Raw genomic sequence first — 23,177 nt, 5'->3', positions numbered from 1 at the left:
GGTCCTGAACTGCAGGCATGATCGGTTTCTGGGGCGTAAATGCACACCACAGTTGCGTAGGCGCATCAGACGTGCGTAAGACGTGCGTAAGCGGGGTTTTAACGGTGCTCGCGCCTGTGCCACTGCTTCGCACCTAGTCGGCACTGACGGTGGAGCGGGTGCAGCAGAATCATGAACCAGCCTCGCACCTTTCCTGCACTTAAACGAACGTCGTCCGCTGAAACGAATGGCAGGGTGCAGCACCTCGCGAACTGGTTCAAGTGGTGCAGGCGAATCGAACGTACCCGATGCTTCGCAGCTAGCAAAACTGAAATCGGAACGAACAGCACGCTATCATCATCATCGTAGAAGGAAGCAGAGGCCCGTCGCAGTCGTCCAGTTCGTCATTTGTGCATTTTTTTTTTTCTGATGGACGTATTATCACCGTCAAATGAAGCGTGAACAGCGGAGCGCGTGACCTAAGCAAGTGATAGTGCGCGCCGTCCAGTCATCACCATTGGCAGGCGCGAACATCCGATTTGGCCGTATAGCGCTCGTTTGGGAGTCAAACTGAAGGGTAAACGGCCAAACATGCTCGGCACGCCCACGCTGCCAGCGATACCGCGCTGCGCAAGTTTGCCGATTGAAAGAATGAATGTGGCCCACTAGCGGCGAACCACATGAGTGAATCTATCTATAATGATGACGGTGCAAACTGCACCACGCGCACCCCTGTTCGCGCCAAGAGCGCTTGTGGCTTCGGCGAACTGTGCGACAATACTCGCCGTAAGCTGCAATAGTTTAGCTTCTGTTTTCCTTTATTTTCTCCCTTTCAAATGTAAGAACCTGAACAGAAGCGAAAATATCTCGCTATAGAGAGATCGCGCGGTGCGGCCAAACCGGATGTGCGTGCTTGTAAATGGTGATTACTGGACGCTGCGCACTATACCTTCACTTATGCTTGGGCCACGCGCTCCGCTGTTCACTCATAGTTCACGTTTCATTTTACGCTGATACTACAATGTAGTACCAGCCTACCGTCTTGCTGGCGCTTTGTTTCGGTGTTCATCGAACCCGCGTGGTACCGCAGAATTTGCTGTAGGAGGACGTCACATTCTGGGATTGAAGGTAAGCTTTTTCATTGTTTATGGGTGATAGCGGGGCTTTGCGATAGAGCCGCTGCGATCAGAATCGCACGTGATGCATATAGTTCAGAATGGTATTAGCGAACGAGGTCGAATGTGGTACATGGCGAGACCAACCACTTCGATGGGTGCCGCCATGTTCGTTGACGCAAAACTTTAGCGTCGAGTTCGGGTCGCTGCGGTTTCGGTGAAATAGTATCGCCGACGCAAACGGAAAACCCTATATGCGCAGGGGCGCTGACTTCTTTTTTTAACGCGATAGCGTTAAGGAGCTCATGTCGCAAAAAGAACCGGTGTCGGCCGTGAGCGAAAAATGGCGGAAGGCAATTCATTAACTTGCAAGATGGGCTGGGTGGGAATCGAACCAGGGTGTCCGGAGTGTGAGACGGAGACACTACCACTCAGCTATGAGTTTTTTTCTTTTATTATTACCGGTTTGGCAAAAGAAAGTACAATGGTAATATTACATGGCCATAAAGAACAACTAGTCAATGCCGAACCAGTGCTGTGTGATAAGAACGATGTAGGCTAGTCACTTTGTCCAAAGCACTTAGCCAATCAGGAGGATCACTCTGTGCACAGAAAAATTTGCGTATATATAGCACACTTTCAATGAAGTATTCATGTGCTGGGGCCTGAACAATGCGCTCATGCCTAATATCCATACGCGTTCGCCACACGCTATGCATGCACAGAAGCATTAACAGATCTACAGGCACTCCCTCTGGTTCCGCGCATGGCAGGAAGCGTATGCCGAAAGCGCTTAACGGCAATTCCTTTTCAAAGCTGCGTTTTAGAATATCCCACAAAAACACTGCGTCATGGCAGTCCAGAAAGATATGCTCAGTCATCTCCGCTTTTTTGCATACAAAGCAATTCACAGACCAAGGTACAAAAATGTTTTTGCTTTGCAACCACGGTTTCACTGGGAGAGTGCTTGTATGTAGTTGAAAAAAAGATTTAACAGAAGCTCTTACCAGCATTCGTTTCTTAAGAACATCTCGTTCTGAACCTAAAAGAAATACTGTACGATACAATGGTACAGGCAAGAATACATCAACAAGATGTTTATACAACTTCTTACTAGTAACAGCGGCCAGATATTCACTAGAAAATCTTGCTTTTAGTGTTTGGAAAGGCGCGACCACTTCACGCAAAAAAGCACTTAAAGGCATTGGCCCCGTGTACATCGACGACGCTACATAATCGGGCAATGAATTGCGCAGTCGAGCTTGAATCATTGTTCTCAAAAAAGCATCCTTTTGATCACCCCCAAAAAAGAAACCTGCTTACAATCCGTTTGAGGAACAAATGTGACAACCCCAGCCCAACATTCAACTCTATGGAACAGATTACTACGACTTGTGCGTTCCCATGTTGAGGCCCAAATAAACATCGCAAATACTCTATGCAGCTTTTGCACAGACATCCTCGTCAGACATAACGCTTGCATCACGTAAAAGATTTTAGCGACTAAAAACAAATTACACACGGTGGCTCTTGCAAACAGAAAATTGATGCCCTCCCCATTTGCCGGTCTGGGTTTTCACTCGCACTACTTCATTGTCCCAATATTATTTGCTATCTCGATAATGTTCGAGGGGCACACCTAGGTAGGCGCCTGCTGTTACCGCCCATTGCATGTTACAAAATGTCTCAGGCTTGTATTGCCAATTCCCATGCCAAAAACCAAGACACTTGTTCCAGTTAATAGCACTTCCACTTGCAGTACAAAATTTTACAGACTCTTGTACAACTGCTTTAACACTGTCATGGTCCGTACAAAACACTGCTACATCATGAGCATATGCTAAAACTCGAACTTCAGTTTTATGAAAAGTGTAACCCCGTATGTTTGTGCTCTTCAGCAGCCGCAAACAAAAGGGCTCGAGGTAGAGAGCGAAAAGCAGGGGAGATAAAGGGCAGCCTTGTCTCACAGATGACTGCACAGGAATACCATCACTTAACTGCCTATTAATATCAGCTTCGCTATACAACCATTGTACTTCATTTTAACACCTTCTGTAATAACGGTTCAAACATTGATATGGTCTAGGATCGAGAACAAAACTTCGTGTACGACTTTATCGAACGCCTTGTGCAGATCTAATTGCGACATGGCCACGCGCCCATACATTCCGTCACAGCATTCAAGGACAGTTCTAGCTGTGTGAACATTGGTAAAGATTGTCCTGCCTTTTATGCCGCATGTCTGATGTGGCCCTACAAGTGACTGGACACTTTGAAGGCGTCGAGCTAAAATTTTCATGATTATAGTCCACGTTTGTTAGACTGATGGGACGGTATGACTCAACAGACTGTAACTTAATCGGATCATTCGTTTTAGGAATTAGTACTACGTGCGATGCTCGGAAGGATGGAGGAGTTGCTTTCATTTCATAGAATTCGCTAATCAGCCTTTCAAGTGCGACTGCCATTTCTGTTCTAAAGGCTTTATATAGAAACGTACCGAGACTGTCTGGCCCAGGAGACTTGTTTGAACTAAGCTCCAGAATCGCTGATTCAATTTCCTCAGCCGTAATACTGGCTTCTAGAGCGTGCGCAAGGTCGTCCTCTAATCTCGGCATTAGCGATAGGAATTCTGTTCTGAAGTAGTCGGTGTTGGTGTATTAAGGCTGAAAATATCTGTGTAATGTTCGACGAATGCCTGTTTGATTATTTCTCTTCGATTTGTGATTTCGTTTTGATAGCATATTTCTGTTATCTCTTTCGACAAAGCGTGCCTTTTTTTCATCACCGAGCGCGCGTTTGGTGGGCGTCTCTGCGGACCAGTTTTTCGTTACGCGCCCTTATCACTGCGCCACGGTACATTTCTTCGTCTATTGCCACTAGCTTAGTTCTAGTCTCTTTAATTTCTTTTGTGAACAATCCCGGCTCGTAGCACTCCATACTTAGCATAAAATCTAGGGCACTCTGCAGCTCTTTAACTCGTTTTTCTTTTCGCCGAAGCGCACATGATCTATCAATAGCGGCTATTGGGTAGCGTGGCGTTGTCGGCGGGCTGCAGGCATCCGGTAGACCATGGCGACCAAGCAAGGGTGAGACGATTTCTAGTGCGAAACTTGCACGGTTTATTCAAAGGCTGGTGAAAATGAAGAGAAGAGAATGAAATGTTCAAAAGTATATTTCGAAGCCCCTTAAATAGCCTCTCTACAATCGTGGGAGGGTTCTTGCTTCCGTTGACGTCACGTGACCGGCACAGAAAGCCTGCTGCAAGGAGGAGGCCGTCCCTCCTCCTGGAATTGTAGACGCTTGTCCGTCTCCCTTGCGCGTTGCTGGTTCGTGGAAGTTCTCCTTTTGGCCGTTCGAGGAACGGGTCCCTCTAAATTCGCACGCACACACACACACAAGAGGCCTGTACACTGCGGGGCTTCCGCCAGACCGGCAGACGCTCGAGATGGTCATGGCGAATTAGGAAACGCTTCATTTCGACGAGACCTGGTGGAAGAAGGTCGGGCGAGAAAGTTCTTTCTGCACGAGGTGCGGGACGCCAACCATACCAGGCGAAGTCGCGCCTCATTTCGACGAGGCAGGGTGAGAGATGGTCGGCTGAAATTCCTTTCTGCACGTGGTGCCAGACGCCGACCCTAACAATGCCTATGTGGCTTTAAGGTGACGTTGCCACGGCGACCAGTGCAGCGCCTAGCCGCCGTGTTTTACACGTGTAACGAGGTCGCCAGGCAAGCAATTGAGCGCGAGTGCATGACGGGCGACCGCGCGTTTTTGCAGAGCTGGCTAAGTTCGCCGGTCTGTACAGATAAAAAGAATTCGCCATCCGTCTCTGGTGAAATGGCAGCGCAAGGACAGGCGAACAGACAACACGGCCGGTGAGCGTGGTGCGTATACGAAAACGCGTGGTCACCCGCCGTCACTGATGTTTGTCGAAGGCGCAAATCAACACGCTCGCATCAGTGAAACCGAACTGAATATAGGTCAGCATGTTGCTAGTCAGTCGAACTAGCGCGTGATGCAGTCAGTGCAGCCTGTTCCAGCGGCTCCGGCGTACGATAGGTTATGTTCTGTTCCCGCGCCAGCCACACTAAACTCTAAAGCGCTGAATTTTAGCCGACGTAGCTTAACTGCGCCACGCGTGGACCGCGTCCGCTTTAAGCCGGACTATATCGTACCTTTAGCTAGGCCACCCCAATGCGTTCTTCGAGCGGAGGCAGAACGTATCGAGGCTCCGCTTGTTGAACGTTGACAACCAGGTAGAGAAAACCGGCTTGACTCAGAGAATACTTCCTATTAAAAGAACATCGCGAGCGCACAACGGCGTTGGTACAGCGCATAAAACAGGTAGGATACTAACTCTGTGGCTGGCAGACATTGTTAGGAATGGCCCGCCGAGATACCAACATGCAAAGTTTCTCAGCCAGCTGCAGCAGCGGGGTTGGTGTTTTCTGGGAAGCCACCGTCATCCTCTAGCCAAACGGCGCCACGAAGCAAAATTGTACCCTTTTGCCACACAACGATAATCGTCATCTGTCTTGTCCGCACTTTCTTTCTTTAACGCGGCGAGCCACCCGCCGTGGTTGCTCAGTGGCTATGGTGTTAGGCTTCTGAGCACGAGGTCGCGGGGTCGAATCCCGGCCACGGCGGCCGCATTTCGATGGGGGCGAAATGCGAAAACACCCGTGTACTTAGATTTAGGTGCACGTTAAAGAACCCCAGGTGGTCGAAATTTCCGGAGTCCTCCACTACGGCGTGCCTCATAATCAGAAAGTGGTTTTGGCACGTAAAACCCCATAATTTAATATTTTAATTTTTTAACGCGGCGACCCCGGTACTTTCCAGTAACGAACGGCATGCGCGTTATCAGCATGAAATAGCATTCCCGACAGGAAAGTAGCGGGCGCAGGTGTTTTCAAGAAAGGAAACGCAAGCAAGGCAGATGACGATTATCGTTGTGTTACTCCCCCAAGGGTGTAACTTTGCCTACACACTCTTAAAACGGTTGCACCCTTTGGGGTGTATATTTGTCCCACAACAATAATCATCATCTGCCTTGCTTGCGTTTCCGTTCTTGAAAGCTCGGCGCTCGCTACTTTCCTGTCGAGAAGCTGCGTCACACTGATAACGCGCATGCCGTTCGTGACTGGGAAGTACCAGGCTCGCAGCGTTAAAGAAAGGAAACGCGGGCCAGACAGATGACGATTATCGTTGTGGTACAAATACACACCCCAAAGGGTGTAAGTTTTTCTGAGAGTGCACTCTCAGAAAAATTTACACCCTTCGGGGCTTATCTTAGGGAAACCCGATAAGCTTAAGTTGAGATACCGTACAGCACGTTCCTGCTATTTCTGAAAAATAAACACCATGCAAATATGTCCAAAGGGCAAATTACGCAGGACATGCAGAAGCAGAGCCGCATTAATTAAAGCGCACCGCAGGGTCCAGGTGACCCTACCGAAGCGGTCGCCCGTCAAATCAACTCTACTTTGCCCGCCGCGGTAGCTTTGCGGCTACGGCATTGCTAAAGGCCGTGGATTTGATCCCAACCGCGGCAGCCGCTCTTCGACGGGGGCGAAATAGAAAACGCACGTGCACTTAGATTTTGGGATACTATACAGAACATAACGGTGTCAAAATTAATCCGGAGTCTGCCACTACGGCGTGCTTCGTAATCCGATTGTGGTTTTGGCATGTACAGCCGCATAATCCAAGTTTAATACTTCTGCGACGATGCGATGTGCCATGTGAAACAATGACAATGCTTGATCCTCTCAGAGGCTATGAAATATGGCACACAACAACGACTCAAGCAAACACCTCTCCCTATGTATTCTGTGTACTACGCAGACAAACAGCAGTGGTGCACGCAAGGTAACGTTTGACATTAACTCACCACTTTCGTGCTGGACTAAACGTCGAAAAAATTAAACATTCACCGTCATCACCGCTAACTATCGTCAATCAAACCAAACAGCACAGAAAGCTTCACTTACATCAATTCCCACAGTGCACGGGATCTGCATAATTTGTTGTCTTTAATTTCTATTTATTAATTTTTTACACTCAGTCCTTCCCATTGTGTTTCGCTATACTTCGCCAGCGTCGGCAGGCAAACCGATCACACGACAGGCGAGTGCTTCGATCTTCAATGACGCTGGGCTCGCGATGGCAGAATATCCAGTATATCTGGTCATCATCATCATAATCATCATCAGCCTTTTTTTTATGTCCACTGCAGGACGAAGGCGTCTCCTTGCGTTCTCCAATTACCCCTGTCCTGCGCCAATCGATTCCTACTAGCGCACACGAATTTCCTAATTTCATCGCCCCACCTAGTCATCTGCCGTCATCGAGTGCACTTTCCTTGGCACCCATTCTGTAACCCTAATCGTCCACCGGTTATCTAACCTGCGCATTACATGACCTGCCCAGCTCCATTTCTTTCTCTCAATGCAAATTTGAATATCGCTATACCCGTTTGCTCTCCGATCCAAACCGCCCTATTTCTGTATCTTAACGTTATGCCTAGCATTATTCGTTCCATCGTTCATTGCGCGGTCCTTGACTTGTTCTCAAGCTTCTTTGTCAGTCTCACCCGCCGTGGTTCCTCAGTGGCTATGGTGTTGGGCTACTAAGCACGAGGTCGCGCGATCAAATCCCGGCCACGGCGGCCGCGGTTGGGGGCGAAATGCGAAAACACTCGTGGTTTTTACATTAACGTGCACGTTAAAGAACCCCAGGTGGTCGAAATTTCCGGAGTCCTCCACTACGGCATGCCTCATAATCAGAAACTGGTTTTGGTACGTAAAACCCCATAATTAAATTAATTATTTCTTTGTCAGTCTCCAAATTTCTGCCCCATATGTCAGCACCGGTAAAATGCACTAATTATACACCTTCCTTTTCAATGATAATGGTAATCTTCCAGTCAGGAGTTGACAATGTCTGCCGTATGCGCTCCAACCCAATTTTATTCTGTGAATTTCCTTCTCATGGTCAGGGTTCCCTGTGATTCATTGACCTAGGTAAACGTATTCCTTCACAGACTCTAGAGGCTGACTGGCGATCTTGAACTCTTGTTGCCTTGCCGGGCTTTTCGTCATTATCTTTGTCTTCTGCATATTAATCTTCAACCCCACTCTTACACATTCTCTGTTAAGGTCCTCAATCATTTGTTTTAACTCGTCTCCAGTGTTGCTGAGCAGAACAATGTCATCTGCAAACCGAAGGTTGCTGAGATATTCGCCGTGGATCCTTACTCCTAAGCCTTCCCAGTTTAAGTGCTTGAATGCTTTTTTCCAAGGACGCAGTAAATAGCATTAGAGAGATGGTGTCTCCTTGTCTGACCCCGTTCTTTATAGGTATCTTCGTACTTGCGTAGAATTAAGGTAGCCGTGGAATCTCTGTAGATATTTTCCAATATATTAAGCGGCCTGTATGCCTTGATATGTACGTAATGCTTCTATGACTGCTGGTATGTCTACTGAATCAAATGCCTTTTCATCATAATCTATGAAGGCCATATAGCGAGGCTGATTGTACTCTGCGGATTTTTCGATTACCTGATTAAAGACATGGATGTGATCCACTGTAGAGTATCCCTTCCTGAAACCTGCCTGTTCCTCCCTTAGTTGACTAAAGCCCAGTGTTGCCCTCATTCTATTGGAGATTATCTTGGGTGAATATATATATATATATATATATATATATATATATATATATATATATATATATATATATATAAGCTAATGGGCCTATAATTGTTCAAGTCTTTAACGTCTCCTTTTTTGTAGATAAGTATAATGTTCGCATTCTTCCAGTTTTTTGGTGAGCTCGACTTTCACTTCCTCCAGTGCACATCTCCAGGCTTGGAGTGGCGCCTGACACCGGCCAAAGATGGCGAGAGCGAGTGGGGCTATACTAATCTAGGTACAACCAAATTAGGAAGGCCCACTATGCTTCAACAAAGACACTCCCGATCACCAGAACAAGAATTGGCCTCCCTGGTGCAGTATTCGGCTACTACCTCCCTCGTGATTCCTACAATTAACCCATGGCCCTCAGTCCCCAGCAGCTGCGGAGCACCTGGCCAAGGCGGCCGTCAGACCTGTAACGCAGCAGAGGGTGCTAAGAATCTCTAGGTCCGGACAGGCCGCCAATGGAAACTGACCCTGTCAACCTTTAACACCCGAACTCTGTCGAGTGAGGCTAACTTAGCAGTACTCTGAGGAACTATCATACATTGTTTGTGATATCATCGACCTTAGTGAGATTAGAACTGGAGAAGCTTATACAGTGCTGACAAACGGCCATGTCCTCTGCTATAAAGGTATCCCAGATAACCAGTAATGGGGAGTAGGATTCCCAATCCATAAGGACATAGCGGGCAACATTGACGAATTCCGCAGCATTAGTGAGAGGGTAGCAGTAGTCGCAATCAAGCTTAATAAGAGGTATAGGTTAAAAGTAGTACAAGCCTACGCTCCAACATCCACTCACGATGATGAAGTATATAAGTTTTATGAAGATGTTCAATTAGCGATGAGATAAGTGCAAACTCAGTATACTGTAGTAATGGGCTTCTCCAGTGCAAAAGTAGGGGAAAAGCAGGCTGGTGAACAAGCAATTGGCAACTACGGCGTCGATTCTAGAAATGCTAGAGGAGAGGATGCTGGTAGAATTCGCAGAAAGCAATAAGCTGCGGATAATGAACACCTTCTTCAGGAAGCGTAGCAACAGAAAGTGGACCTAGAAAAGCTGTAATTGTGAAACAAAAAAATGAAATTGATTTCATACTTTCTGCCGATCCCAGCGTAATGCAGAATCTAGAAGTGTTAAGTAGAGTACAGTGCAGTGATCATAGGTTAGTGAGGGTTAGGTTCACCTCAGATTGAAGAGAGAAATAGTAAAATTGGTCAAGAAGAAACAGGGGCAGGCGAAATTAGATGCAGTAAAGGTAAAAGCAGAAAAATTCAGGCTAGTACTTGCAAACAAATATGCCGCCTTAGAACAGAGATGAAGATGACCTAGAGATAATGAATAAAACAGTAACTAGGCTGGCTTCAGAGGCAGCAATTGAAGTGGGAGACAAGGTACCAAGGCAACCAGTGGGCAAGCTCTCCCAAGTAACAAATGACCTAATAAAGAAACGACAAATAATGAAAGTGACCAACTCTAGAGGTAAGATAGAATTCGCAGAACTGTCAAAACTGATCAACAAGGCGAAAATAAGGGATATTCGAAATTATAACGTGAGAAAGACTGACGAAGCCGTAAAAAATTGACGCAGCCTGAAATCAGTGAGAAGGAAACTTGGCATAGGACAAACCAAGATCTATGCACTGAAAGATAAGCAGGGTAATATCATCAGCAATCCCGAAGGTATAGTAAAAGCAGCGGAAGAATTCTATACTGACCGGTAGAGTACCCAGAGGAGCCACGATACCTCCATTCGAAGCAGCAATGAACAGGTTGCCGATACTCCTCCTATGACTATATGGTGATTATGTCAGAAGGGCCTTGTAGGCCATGAAACTGGGAAAAGCGGCAGGAGAAGATGGAATAACAGTCGATTTAATCAAAGACGGAGGAGACAATGATTGAAAAACTGACTGTATATCAAGCATTATGACAGTGCGAACGCGCGCTGTCATTCGCGCGCCGGGCCGCTAAAATGCGCTGATTGAGATTATACAACGAAGTCACGCACTCCCGTGTTCCTGCTAACCGTGAGCAGGATAGTACTGAAGGACTTGGTTCGCCATTTGACGATTACATGGTCTGTATAGTGTGCCGCCAACTCTTACCTTGGGAATAAGGACTTGCTGCCCACGTGACAGTCCCTTGAGCAGTGGGTGGGGATTAACTGCAACTGAAGCGTATACAAGGCCCTTCTGCATTCTCGATCTTCGGTTATTCTTCAAGAGAGTTCCTCAAAATGCCAGCATTGCATTCTGAAGCGTGGTATCGAGGCGCAGGCAGACTTGGACGCATGCGCGTGCTGCGAGAAGTCGAGTATAGCGTGCACTCGGGAGCACCCAGTCCACCCGCACACATTTGGCAGTCGGATCGGTAACTCTGTGACTGGCTTATTTCGGAACTATATCAACTACATCTGAGGTAAGTCGATTGTGGCGACTTACCTCAGATGTAGGTGTGGCGACTTACCGACTCAGATGTGGCGACTTACCTCAGATGTAGGTGTGGCGACTTACCGACTCAGACGTGGCGACTTACCGCAGGACATGTAATGAGGAGGGAAAATAACCGATGGTCATTAAGGGTTACGGACTGGATTCCAAGGGAAGGGAAGCGTAGCAGGGGGCGACAGAAAGTTAGGTGCGCGGATGAGATTAAGAAGTTTGCAGGGACGACATGGCCACAATTAGTACATGACCGGGGTTGTTGGAGAAGTATGGGAGAGGCCTTTGCCCTGCAGTGGGCGTAACCAGACTGCTGCTGCTGCTGCTGATGATGATGATGTTTGTGGCGAATGCGACAAATCACACCGGTGCCCACCGGGACGCCCTGTTGCGATGATGATTGGGTAAAACGGCTCAGGGGCCCCATCGTAGCCCTCTTCACGCGTGACGAGTTTGTCGTCAAAAAAGAGCTTGCAATGAAGGCATGATGATGGAAAGCCTTGTAATTATGTGACAAATTCTCACTGTGCCTAAAAACACATTACTGCGCGTGCTCTACTGATGGCAGTGCCAACCCAGACGTGTGCACTCTCATATATAAGGTAACGGTCCAAGCATGTTAATTCTTTTTTTGTGGAGCATAAGGGAACGCTGTCATACATGCTACGACATGCCTCGACCTTAAGGCGCGCTTTATTTCGTGTGTCGGTGTTCTTGAAACTATCTTTAAGTGTGAATACATTTGTGCTTGCGACACTGAAATGAAAGATTAGACAACATTCTCGAGATCTCGTTTACCGACCATTTCTTGTCTTAAAAGAATTATGGGGTTTTACGTGCCAAAACCACGATCTGATTATGAGGCCTGCCGTAGTGGGGTACTCTGGATTAAGTTTGACCACCTGGGGTTCTTTAACTTGCACCTAAAATCTAGGTACTCGAGTATTTTTGCATTTCACCCCCATCGAAATGCGGCCGCCGTGGCCGGGATTAGACGCCGCGACGTCGTGCTTAGCAGCGCTACACCAAAGCCACTAAGCAACCACGGCGGCTTGGTTTCCTGTCTTGTACTACATAAGAGAAAAAAAGAATGGAAGGCGATTCAACGTCTAGTTGTATTCTAGAGTGAGAGTTGGTGTTGAGAATGCGGTGGCGTCACTGCGCACGGCACTCTATCGCGTCACCCCTCCCATGAGCGTCGGACTGCTTAATTATTTTTTTTATTTTCTATTGGACTTCCTTCGGGATCGGCCCACATTTTTGGACGGCACTGTCTCCAGGATAGAGCCACGAGAAAGGCCAGAAACCCTCCCGATACAGAAAAGGGGGGAGGGGGAAGTGGAGTAATAAAAATTTTATGAAGTACTCCGATATAGCATATCTATAACTTTAGTTACAATTGGCTGGTTGAATGTTCTTTAGCGTGATCGCGCAACAAATTCTGGAAAACAGCTATTAGAAAAGAGAGAGAGAGAGAGATTCTTGATTGGGGGTGAAAGGTGGGGCTAAATGCAGCGCGGTAACTGTCCCTCAATAGAGGACACCTCAGTCGCACTGCGCAAGGGGGAAGGGAGCGAGAAGAGATGCGCAAAGTAACCCGTCACCCCTCCCATGAGCGTCGGACTGCTTAATTATTCTTTTTATTTTCTATGGGACTTCCTTCGGGATCGGCCCACATTTTTGGACTGCACTGTCTCCAGGATAGAGCCACGAGAAAGGCCAGAAACCCTCCCGATACAGAAAAGGGGGGAGGGGGAAGTGGAGTAATAAAAATTTTACGAAGTACTCCGATATAGCATATCTATAACTTTAGTTACAATTGGCTGGTTGAATGTTCTTTAGCGTGATCGCCCAACAAATTCTGGAAGACAGTTATTAGAAAAGAGAGAGAGAGAGAGATTCTTGATTGGGGGTGAAAGGTGGGGCTAAATGCAGCGCGGTAACTGTCCCTCAATAGAGGACACCTCAGCCGCACTGCGCAAGGGGGAAGGGAGCGAGAAGAGATGCGCAAAGTAACCAGCATAGACCAAAAAGAGAGAGATAAGACGCTCGTCTGGTCTGTCCTCCATTGCATATGTATGTCAATTAGCGCTTCTCTTCTAATGCTGCCTTTTATAACTTATCATTAACTTATTAACCGATATCGTTGGTGGCCGTCCCACTCGTAAGCTGGTAAAGAATAACAGAAACACAACAAGTCCGTAGATGCCTCTTTGCTATGCTTTCTCCCGCGTCTCTCCGAATGATAGTCATAGCCGCCGCTGTGCTAGCGGCGTTATTGAGTGACAGCCTTGCGAATGGTGGCATACGTAATCGCTGCCTTCCTGGGCTTCTTTAAATTATGCCATTTTCCGGATTAAACATATAGTATCGGTTGAACGAGATTGTACTGAATTAATCTTCCTGCTTGTGCATGATGTAAATGCGCATATGGGATCGGCGAAGGCTTCTTTTAAAGAATAGAAAGAAAACGCAGTTAGAGATTGCTTTGCCAAATCAAGGAACATGTATAGTATTGAAATAAAGAGAGAGAAAGAGAGAAAAAAGGATACTCGGAATGGTTACATGCTTCATTAAACACAAGTTTGACTCGAGGTGGAACATATTACGCCTAGAGTGAGCATTGGTGCTGTATACATATGTGCTCAAATTTACCGTTTATTTTAACTGATCAGAAAAAAAATGCATGTAGCTTTTCAAAATGGCACTGAAAACAGCGCACGTACTGCAGATTGACTTAAATGCTTATACATAAGACCAGCCTTCAGGATTATACCCGCAGTAATGTGATCAGTACGTGCGGAATTTTGCGGGTGATCATGAAGACACAGTATAGAATCTCAGGCGCAGATGCCGCATCATAGCTGGCGCGGAATGCAACGAAGCTGGTTTTCTTTGACCTCATAATGTGCGTTGAAGAACTGGCGGTCAATATTAATTTGAAGCAGCGTCCGGCATGGGTGTTGAGCCGCTGTGACCTCTGGAATACGTATTTGAATGTTCTTTCCTCTCGTGTTGCTTACAAGGGTACATGCGCCCGTGGGCATTCGTATTGCACACATTCCTTTTCATTCCCTTGTCTCTACCTTTATTTTTTTGCGCGCCGTTCTCGTTAACAAAGGATGGACCACTTCTATTGTCCGCTGTCGCAAGCTCAAATATGTGCGATCCATCAAAGGCGAAGTACAACACTGCCCAAGGGTACGGTAGTTCTGGGAACCATTTCTTAGACGAGCTTTGCTTTCATGTGAGGCTCAGCGAAATAAATAAGAGAGATGGGGTGCTTCTTAATCAAAATTTTATCAGAAACGCTGTATAAAGAGGTTAATTGGACGGAATGAAAAGAATGATGTCAACACACATACAATATATATATATATATATATATATATATATATATATAAAGCACGCGTACTCCACTATAGATAGACCCCATCAGTCTCAGTGGGCCAAGCGGTGTCATTGTATAATGGTTTGTGTGCTCACTGCACTGCTTTCTTTTGAGCGTGTGTGCATCAAGTTTTGTTCTCTAGGGCATTTATCTTTATACTACAGAACTTACTAATTTTAACTTTGTACCTCAAGGCTAGATAGTCAACCAACACTTATACGTTGAAGTGCACAGTCGGTTGCGTGATGCAGCCTATTGATGCAGCCGTGACCTGTGGAGCTCGGGCGGCCAGCTATTGCTCCGCGACAACGTTCGCACCCACACAGCACTGAGCGTGTAGCACTTCCCGACAAAAATGAGATGGCAACGCTACCCTGTGCACGAATCCCTGTATCATGCCCAGTTTTGTTTTAATGCGTTCACATTCTGAGGGTACTTAACGGACCTTCCGGGGGCTATATTTCTATCAAACCGTTTTCCCGCCAACGGGAATCGCTGTGTAATCCATGGTCGATCGGTTAGAGCACCGGGTGGGCTGTGCTGAGGGAACACTCTTCGAAACCAACCGTCGGACGTACTTATTTAACTCGTTGAGTATGTGGCAACGCGTACGTATACGTGCTGCTGTCCAACAAACCTCTTTCCCGCCGATATGGGTCACTGTAGGTGCGGAACTGGGTATGCACCGCTTTTCAATGAAACTCTGACACTACTTGGAGCACTGGGTGTGTGCCAATCGGCCTGTGCTGTGCAGGCCTGTGCAGTGGATATGTACCAGCATTTATTTATTTATTTGCGTTACTCTCAGGGCCCGGAAGGGTGTCACAGAGTTGGTACAATTAAATATACATACGTTCAAACAATTATTTTAGCGCGTTACAGAGTGGTGGCGGGTACAATAAAAAGACGAAAACAGAAAAAGAACACGTTCAAACAATTAGTTTTAGTATTTAAAACGATAAACTAAAAATGCAATCAGTTATTGCAGTCTTGAAAGATGATGCGTCCTCCACGCAGGCGACAAAGGGGAAAGAGGCTGTTCCACTCGGCGTTGGTCTTTGGAAGAGAAAAATCTAGCATTTGTGCGACAGAAGGGAATAAAAACGTTAAACCGATTATCAAGACACGACGAAGTGTGCGAAGGTTCTGTGATGAATTATTGTTGAAGTGAGTTATTTTGGTAAACGATATTTTAAAAAGTCCGAGACAAGAAGTTCTTCTTTGAAGCTCTAAATTTATAAGGCCGGGTTCTTATTTCATTAAAGAAACGCTAGCTGTGCGTGAATGATTTGAAAGGATGAAACGAGCTGACCTGTTCTGAACTGGCTCAATGGTATCTGCTAATGTTATTTAGCCAGGGTCCCGAACGGATAACGCATACTCTATCTTGCGTCTAATTAGTGTTTTGCAGAGTAGTAAGTTTAAACGAGGTGAGTCTTTAGGGAAATTTCTGCGTATGAAGCCAAGGGGTCTGTTTGTGTTGTTAGTGATCTGTTCAATGTGCGCATGCCACGAAAGGTTATTGTTTAGTTGGACTCCGAGATATTTATAGGAAGTCATGTGCTCAAGGCTGGTTCCATGGATGATATAGCCAAAAGGAGTAGGTGAGATTGAGCGACGCGAGACAGACGTAATATTGCATTTAGTGGGATTTAAAAACAGATGTCATTGTGAGCACCACCATGACTTGTTATCTAGACCTGACTGAAGAATAAAGTGTTGCTGATTAGTTATGGCATGGTATAGAACGCAGTCGTTGGCAAATAGTTTAACAGAACTATTATTACTGTAGACAAGTCGTTAAAGTAAGAATAATAACGGGCCCAAAACAGAGCCTTGAGGAACACCTGACTTTACGGCATACTGCGGGGATGCAGAATCGTTACCTCTTACAAACTGCATACGGTTGGTTGAGAAACATATTCTAACCAGTTAACAATATTAAAGTCAATGTTAAGAGTACTAAGTCTAAGGAGCAGTAATAAGTGATGAGACACCTTGTCAAATCATTTTGCAAAATCTAGAAAAATACAGTCAATGACTTGGCCTTTGTCTAAAGAGGAAGAAATGTTGCGTATAAACGATATTAGTTGCATTTCTCAGGAGTGAGTTTTGGGAAACCCATGCTCTGATGAAGTGAAGGAGGAACTGCATTCCAGAAATGAGACCAGATGATACGGGCTCGACCGGGTGAGGTGGGTCTTAATCGCAAGAATCAGGAAACGACGACGAAGCCGGGCATCGTGATGATGAAAAAAAAAGTTGAAAATATTGTATTCACTTCATTGGTACATGGTTGTGACTCATATCCGAGTATCGAGCGGTTGTAATTAACATGCATATGGGGACAGGACGGCCTTGAATAACCCCTTGCGATATTGTGGTCGTCGTCATTTTGGGGAGCCTGTGGAAGTATTAGTGCTTTCGTCAGGCTCTTCCATCGACGAGCTCCTGCCCTTCGGATTTTCTATCTTCGTCCTTCCGTTTGTGTCAGCTCGGGGAATAAAAGGGGTGACGCTGTTTCGGAGAAGAGGGCAATTGTGTCGACATGGGGACGCCCGCTTGAACGCTTCTCACACTTGACAGATGGATCATATGGGGGCCAAGACGGCCTTAATTACCTCTTGTGGTCTTGTGGTCGTCGACGTCATCTTGGGGAGCCTGTGGAAGTATTAGTGCTTTCGTCAGGCTCTGCCATCGACGAACTCCTGACCTTAGGATTTTCTTCCCTTCGTCCTTCCGTTTGTGTCAACTTGGGGAATAAAAGGGATGACGCTGTTTCGGAGAAGAGGGCAATTGTGTCGACATGGGGGCGCCCGCTTGAACGCTTCTCACACTTGACAGGTCGATGTCCAGGCTTATCGTAATAGCCTTTTCTGGAACGAGACAAATCATCTTGTCATGGAAGCGTACGCATGAATGTCTCTCACACTTGACAGGTCGATCATAGCAGTCCGTCCGTCGCCACAGGAGGTCTCGAAGGGGTTGCAGTATCCAAGGGCCTCGAAGAGACCGGTAGACCTCGTGCCTCTGCTTGTTTCGCCGATCGCTGCAAGGCCTGCCTGGCGACACCTTCTGGAAGTAAACCACGCCAAGCCCAAAGTACAACAAACAGAGGGCACTTAACCCAGCACGAGAAGTGCCAAGTTCACACGGTCTTTACCTAAAACCCTATCAGAATCAGCACAATGCGTTGGCGGGCTAGTTGGTGCGAATCCATGAATACTTTGTTTAGCGCAAAAGAACAGACACAAGAAAGACGACAGGACAGAATCGTACGCGAAGCCCTCGTTCGAGATTCCTGAAAAATAATAAAGGAGAAAACCAGACTTCAGTGCGTATTTCACCTAGCCTAATGCCTAACGTTTTTTTGTTTCCTTTTTCCGAGAAAGCCACGGTTGTGGAGAGACCGTGAACGTATTGAAATCCAGCAATGGCATTAATCATAAATTCACAACGGACAAACAAAACGCCTTCGAAGAACGAAAAGGGGCCCTTTACAACAAACAAACTTATAGATGCGCCTAATTCGACAATTACTACCTCTAATGCGCACTCGTCTGAAGGCCTTCGGGCCTCGCCGAAGGCTACAAAGGCTGCCAGGCGTACGCTGCCCTCTGTCGTCTGCCACTACGTGTGCCTGCAACTTGCTTTTCCGTCCCTCAAAAGGAGCCGGTAAACGCGGGAAGAATTTCCAGCCTCCCTTTTCCCTCACTCTCTCGGCGCATTGTACTGCAGTGACAGTCTGACTGGTCCTGTTCCTACACGCATATCTCCGCCCGGGTGAACCTTTCAGCCAGACCCCTACTTGCAGAGACGCGTTCAGAGTTGTTGTTAGGGGACGTCTTCGTTTTCTCACCCGCCACAACGAGCCCCTTGAAGTTCTGCGTGATGGCCTGTTCTCTTGTCTTACGGGCTGTCGTGTGGCGACTTCTATTCTTCGCTGAACCAAATACTTCGCTCGCTTGATCTTGTGCTGTTTAAACAATTTTTGCCACCTAAGGGCTTCGCCTAATGCACCTCTGAAGTTCCCGGGCGTCGGGTTCCTGCCCTGCTGGACAGACCTGGCATTCTCCTCTCCTTTTGACGATTCCAGAAAGTCGCCGAAGTGCGGAGTCACGAGGTAGTTTTTCAACGCCTCCTTGAACCTTTTGGGACTCTTTCAGCTGGTATCGTATCCGCAAGGAACGTCCTCCGGGATAGTCCTTGTTTCTACTTTCGCGACGTAATTGCGCTTTTTTTTCCGTCGCGATTCCTTCTTTAACAACCTTCAGTGGGTCTAAAGAGCTTCCCGCATGTGTTAGTACCAAATTAGTCACTAATTCCTCTTCTAGCCCTTGCTGCGGTATTCTCACTAACCCGGATGCCTTCTCGCTAGCGCTTTTTTCATTGATTTCACTAGCCATGTGCTGTGCTACTTGGGTGTCTCTGTCATGAGGCATACTTTTGGCTTCTTTGTCGTGATTTATCTTCACCGCGATCTATTAATACTCGGAACGCGTGAAAGCTTTGACTGTATTGTCGCCAAAACTGAGGCCCTTTTTCTTCAACATCATTTCCGAGTGATGTGAAAATAAGTAGGGACACTGTTTCGACAGATTTTTCGATACTGCTGCTTCAGTCAGCAATAGTCCAAACGGCCTTTCAATCTTTACGCCGGCTATGGGCAAGCAAACGCTATTCTTCTCGACTACCTGCCGGATCCACGCGTATTCCCCGGTGAAATCCTCAGGTTTCACAAGCGCAGGGTGGACAATCCTCATTGTCACAGCTGAGTACCTAAGTACTTTACCCGGCATTCCATTCACTACTAGGTCGCGAAGGTAAGGTTCTAAGAAGGCCAAGTTGTCATCGACGTCTTTCATGAAATAAAAACAATTCTAAGCTTCCGACAGCCTATCGCAAGGTGCGCAGGCTCCTGTTAAACGGAAGCAGACGACCGGTTTTCAATCCTCAAACGCTTTTTCTGTTTTTATTTCGTCTTTTACTGCGGTGTTATTCTCTCCTGAATTATCGGGCTGCACGTCTTTTGTCCCTCCTCCAGCCTTTTCGTGGTGAATGGGGCGCCTGTTTTCCTCTTTGCTGAATTTAGTGAATGGCCTGACACGCGTTTTTTCGTATTCGCGCCGTGCTGCGAGTTCATTTGTTAGCACTGCAGCGCGTTCCAAGTCCTTTCCGCCTGACCTATCTTGAATCCACAGGCGCATCTCTTCGCTCAAGGACCCATAGAACTGCTGCAAGCAGATTAACTCAACAATCTTGTCGTGACAACCAAACGCATCTTCCCCTTTTAGCCACTCAATTAAATTGGCTTTCAGTTTATAAGTGAAATCTTGAAAAGACTTGCCCGGCCTTATAGCTGTCTCCCGAAAACGACGACGGAAAGCCTCCGCTGAGAGCCGATATTTTCTTAGCAACGCAGCGTTTACTTTCTAATAGTCATCTGCGTCGCCTGTCGTTAGCTTTGCAATTATTTCCGTTGCTTCGCCAGGAAGAACGGTCAGAATCTGTTGTGGCCACCTTTCTAGTGCCAACCCGTTTCTCTCGCTGGTTGGTTCAAAAGTAACGAGAAACGATCCCATGTCATCGTTTACTTTGTACGACGGCATGAGATGGTATGGCATGGCATGATAAAATCATATTGAAGTCCTGCAGATCGCGAGTCATCACGAAGCGGGCCGCTCCCTCGTGGGAACCGGAAGGCCAAGCCTCTCGGCCGCATCGTGGGCTCTGGTGGACAGCCCAGAGTTGTTCAGCCAGAAGAGGGCTGTGGAGAATCACTTCCCATCTGGCCGAGCTGTTATCGATGATAGAGCGTGACCGGGCACACCGCCAGAGCATGTGTTCTAACGTGGCTATTTCTCGATAATTCCGGCAAGTACCATCGGTGTAAGTATCCGGATAGATTGCGTGTAAGGGCGACGGATTGGTATACGTATTCGTTTGTAGTAGATGGAGTGTTAGTGCTTGAGCTCTATTGAGCCGCGGATGAGGAACGAAGCAGGTTCTCCGGCTGAGATAGTAATGTTTAGTAATCTCGTTGTAGGTGGAGAGCGTGTGCCTGTTCTCTGGGTAGTCTGCTTCCGATTGGTCGGGGGTAGCACGGTGGGCAAGTTCGCGCGCAGCCCCGTGAGCCGACTCGCTGAGGTTGGGAGGAGCACCCTCTATCTGACCCTGATGTGCGGGAAACCACTAAATGAAGTGGTGCGGGATTGCCTTGCCCCCAAGAAGTCTCGGGCCTGTTTGGAAACGGTGTCTTTTTCAAATGCTCTAACTGCAGACCTTGAATCACGTATAGATGACATCCCGTGAGCTATCCAGCAGGGCTAGTGCAATAGCCATTTTTTCAGCAATTTTCGAGACCAAATTGAGGCAGCATTGGTGATTCCTTTCCGACCATCGACAGTGACGATGGTGCACGCCCGACGTCCCTTACAAGAAGCGGCATCCACAAAGCTGACCTGTCGCTGATCACTGTGTATTTACTTAAGGAGGTTGGCCGCCCTTGCCCTCCTCCTACCTCGATTATGATCAGGGCGCATGTTCCTAGGTATGGGCGCGACCATAATGTTCTCACGAATCGATGGAGGTACGTCAGAGAGCTCCTCCGCTGCGGTATCGGGGTGATATCCGAGTTCCTGCAAGATGGATCTCCCTGCCTTCGTTGTAGTGAGGCGAGTTAGCTGTGCGCGCTCCTGCGCATCTGCAATCTCTTCCAGAGTATTGTCAATGCCAAGCTGCATTAAGCGCTTTGTACAAGTGTATACGGGTGACCCGAGAACCCGCTTAGTAATCTTCCTAAGCTGTGCATTCAATTTGTCCCGCTCTGCTCGTTTCCGTCGATGCGTGGCTGCCACGTATGTAAAGTGGCACAGAACGAAAGCATGCATTAGTCGAATGAGGTTATCCTCCTTGAGTCCATGATGCCGATTTGATACCCTCCGAACTAAACGAACGGCACTTTCAGTTTTAGCAATTAGCTTGCCTATAGTCTTGCCATTTGTACCCCCTGACTCAACGATCATGCCCAAATCTTGATTGAAACGACTCCGGGTATGAAGCAACCGTTTCTAGTGTATAGGTTGAGGTCTCTGTCTTCTAACGATGTCCATTCCTTGAGCCTTGAACCGCGTTTCTTGGAACTATATAGTAGGAGTTCCGACTTCAAAGGGGAGCATCTGAGACCGGCGGGTTCGATATAGGTTTCGATAGTGTCTATGGCCTCCTGTAAGGCTCCCTCAACCTGACCATCATTGCCTCCTGTGCACCATATAGTTATATCATCAGCATGCATGATTTGTTTGATGCCTTCAATCTCGAAAGCTTTCTGCTAAGGCCGACCATGGCTATATTGAATAAAGAAGGGAAAATGACCCCCCCTATGACGTGCCCCTCTCGCCAAGTTCCAGCATTTGTGATTCGAGATCGGCCACCCGGAGGGTAGCTTTCCTATCCGAGAGGAGCGATCTGACTAAGTTATTAAATCTCTCACCCAGATTGAGCCGAGATATTGAGGCCAGGATATGTGACTGTAGAACGCTGTCGAAGGCCTTTTCAAGATCAAGCCCCAAAACGGTCCGAGTGTCGCTAGAGTCGTCTGTGATTTGATGCTTAATCAGTTTCATAGTATCCTGTGTGGATAGGTCTGCTCTGAATCCTATCATACTGTGGGGGTAAATGTCGTTATTCTCCAAGAACTAGGAGAGTCGATTGAGGACCGCGTGCTTCGCCACCTTACCCACACAGGATGTAAGCGAGATGGCCCTCAAGTTGTCAGCACTAGGTGTTTTGCCAGGTTTGGGGCTGAGTACTGCGAGAGCTGCTTTCCAAGGCAATATGGGACGGTTCCATTCCTCCAAATTTCATTAATTTCCTCTGTGAGATCACTTATTTCTACTCCTGCTGCACCTGAACGTCTTTCATTTATTGAGATGTCATTTGCCGATTGCATGGCAATCGGCAGATTTAGTTCGTGAGCTCTCTGTCTTTCTTCTGCAGCTTTCTTCTCTTCTCATTCCTTTATTTCTGCAGCTTCGCTTTGATCAGCGCTCTGTCTTTTCTCTGCAGCATTCTGTTCAGCTTTCTTAGTTCGTTTCTCTATCTATTCCCACGCTTCTGAAATTTCGTCCTCAAGAGCCTCACACTTATCAATCGCCTCAATAAGCTGCGGCCTTCTCTGACTTTTCCCGACCTCAATTCCCAGCTCTTCATAAATTAATAACTCTGGCTTTCTCCATTTGCTTAAATCTATGGTCAATGCCGAACGAGTACTTTCTTACTCTGCTGTGACGTGAGGAAGCTTTCAACAGGAGCCTGCACGTACAGAAAATAATTTGCAATTTTAGAAAACATAAGACCTAAAACTTCGCAAATTCTCAAAGAAAGTCAAGCGCTCACCATTCTGCTGAAGCCAGGACGAAGGGTGGAGTATGCCATTGCTGCCAACCAGTGGATACGATCTTGACCGGGTGAGGTGGGTCTTCACCGCAAGAATGAGGAAACTATGTCGAAGCCGGGTATCGTGATGATGAAAAAAAGAAGAAAATA

At 47.1% G+C, this 23,177-nt stretch overlaps 1 protein-coding gene across 1 annotated transcript in view; it reads left to right on the top strand.

The window, feature by feature from the left end:
* The window catches only part of LOC135915987 (uncharacterized), a 118,590-nt gene that overhangs the window by 31,517 nt on the left and 63,896 nt on the right, over positions 1 to 23,177 (top strand). The gene's annotated exons all lie outside the window — the stretch shown is intronic.

This window comes from Dermacentor albipictus, chromosome 1 (assembly GCF_038994185.2).
Source record: "Dermacentor albipictus isolate Rhodes 1998 colony chromosome 1, USDA_Dalb.pri_finalv2, whole genome shotgun sequence".
In the NCBI taxonomy this organism is placed as follows: domain Eukaryota; kingdom Metazoa; phylum Arthropoda; class Arachnida; order Ixodida; family Ixodidae; genus Dermacentor; species Dermacentor albipictus.
This window is presented reverse-complemented; position numbering and strand designations above follow the sequence as displayed.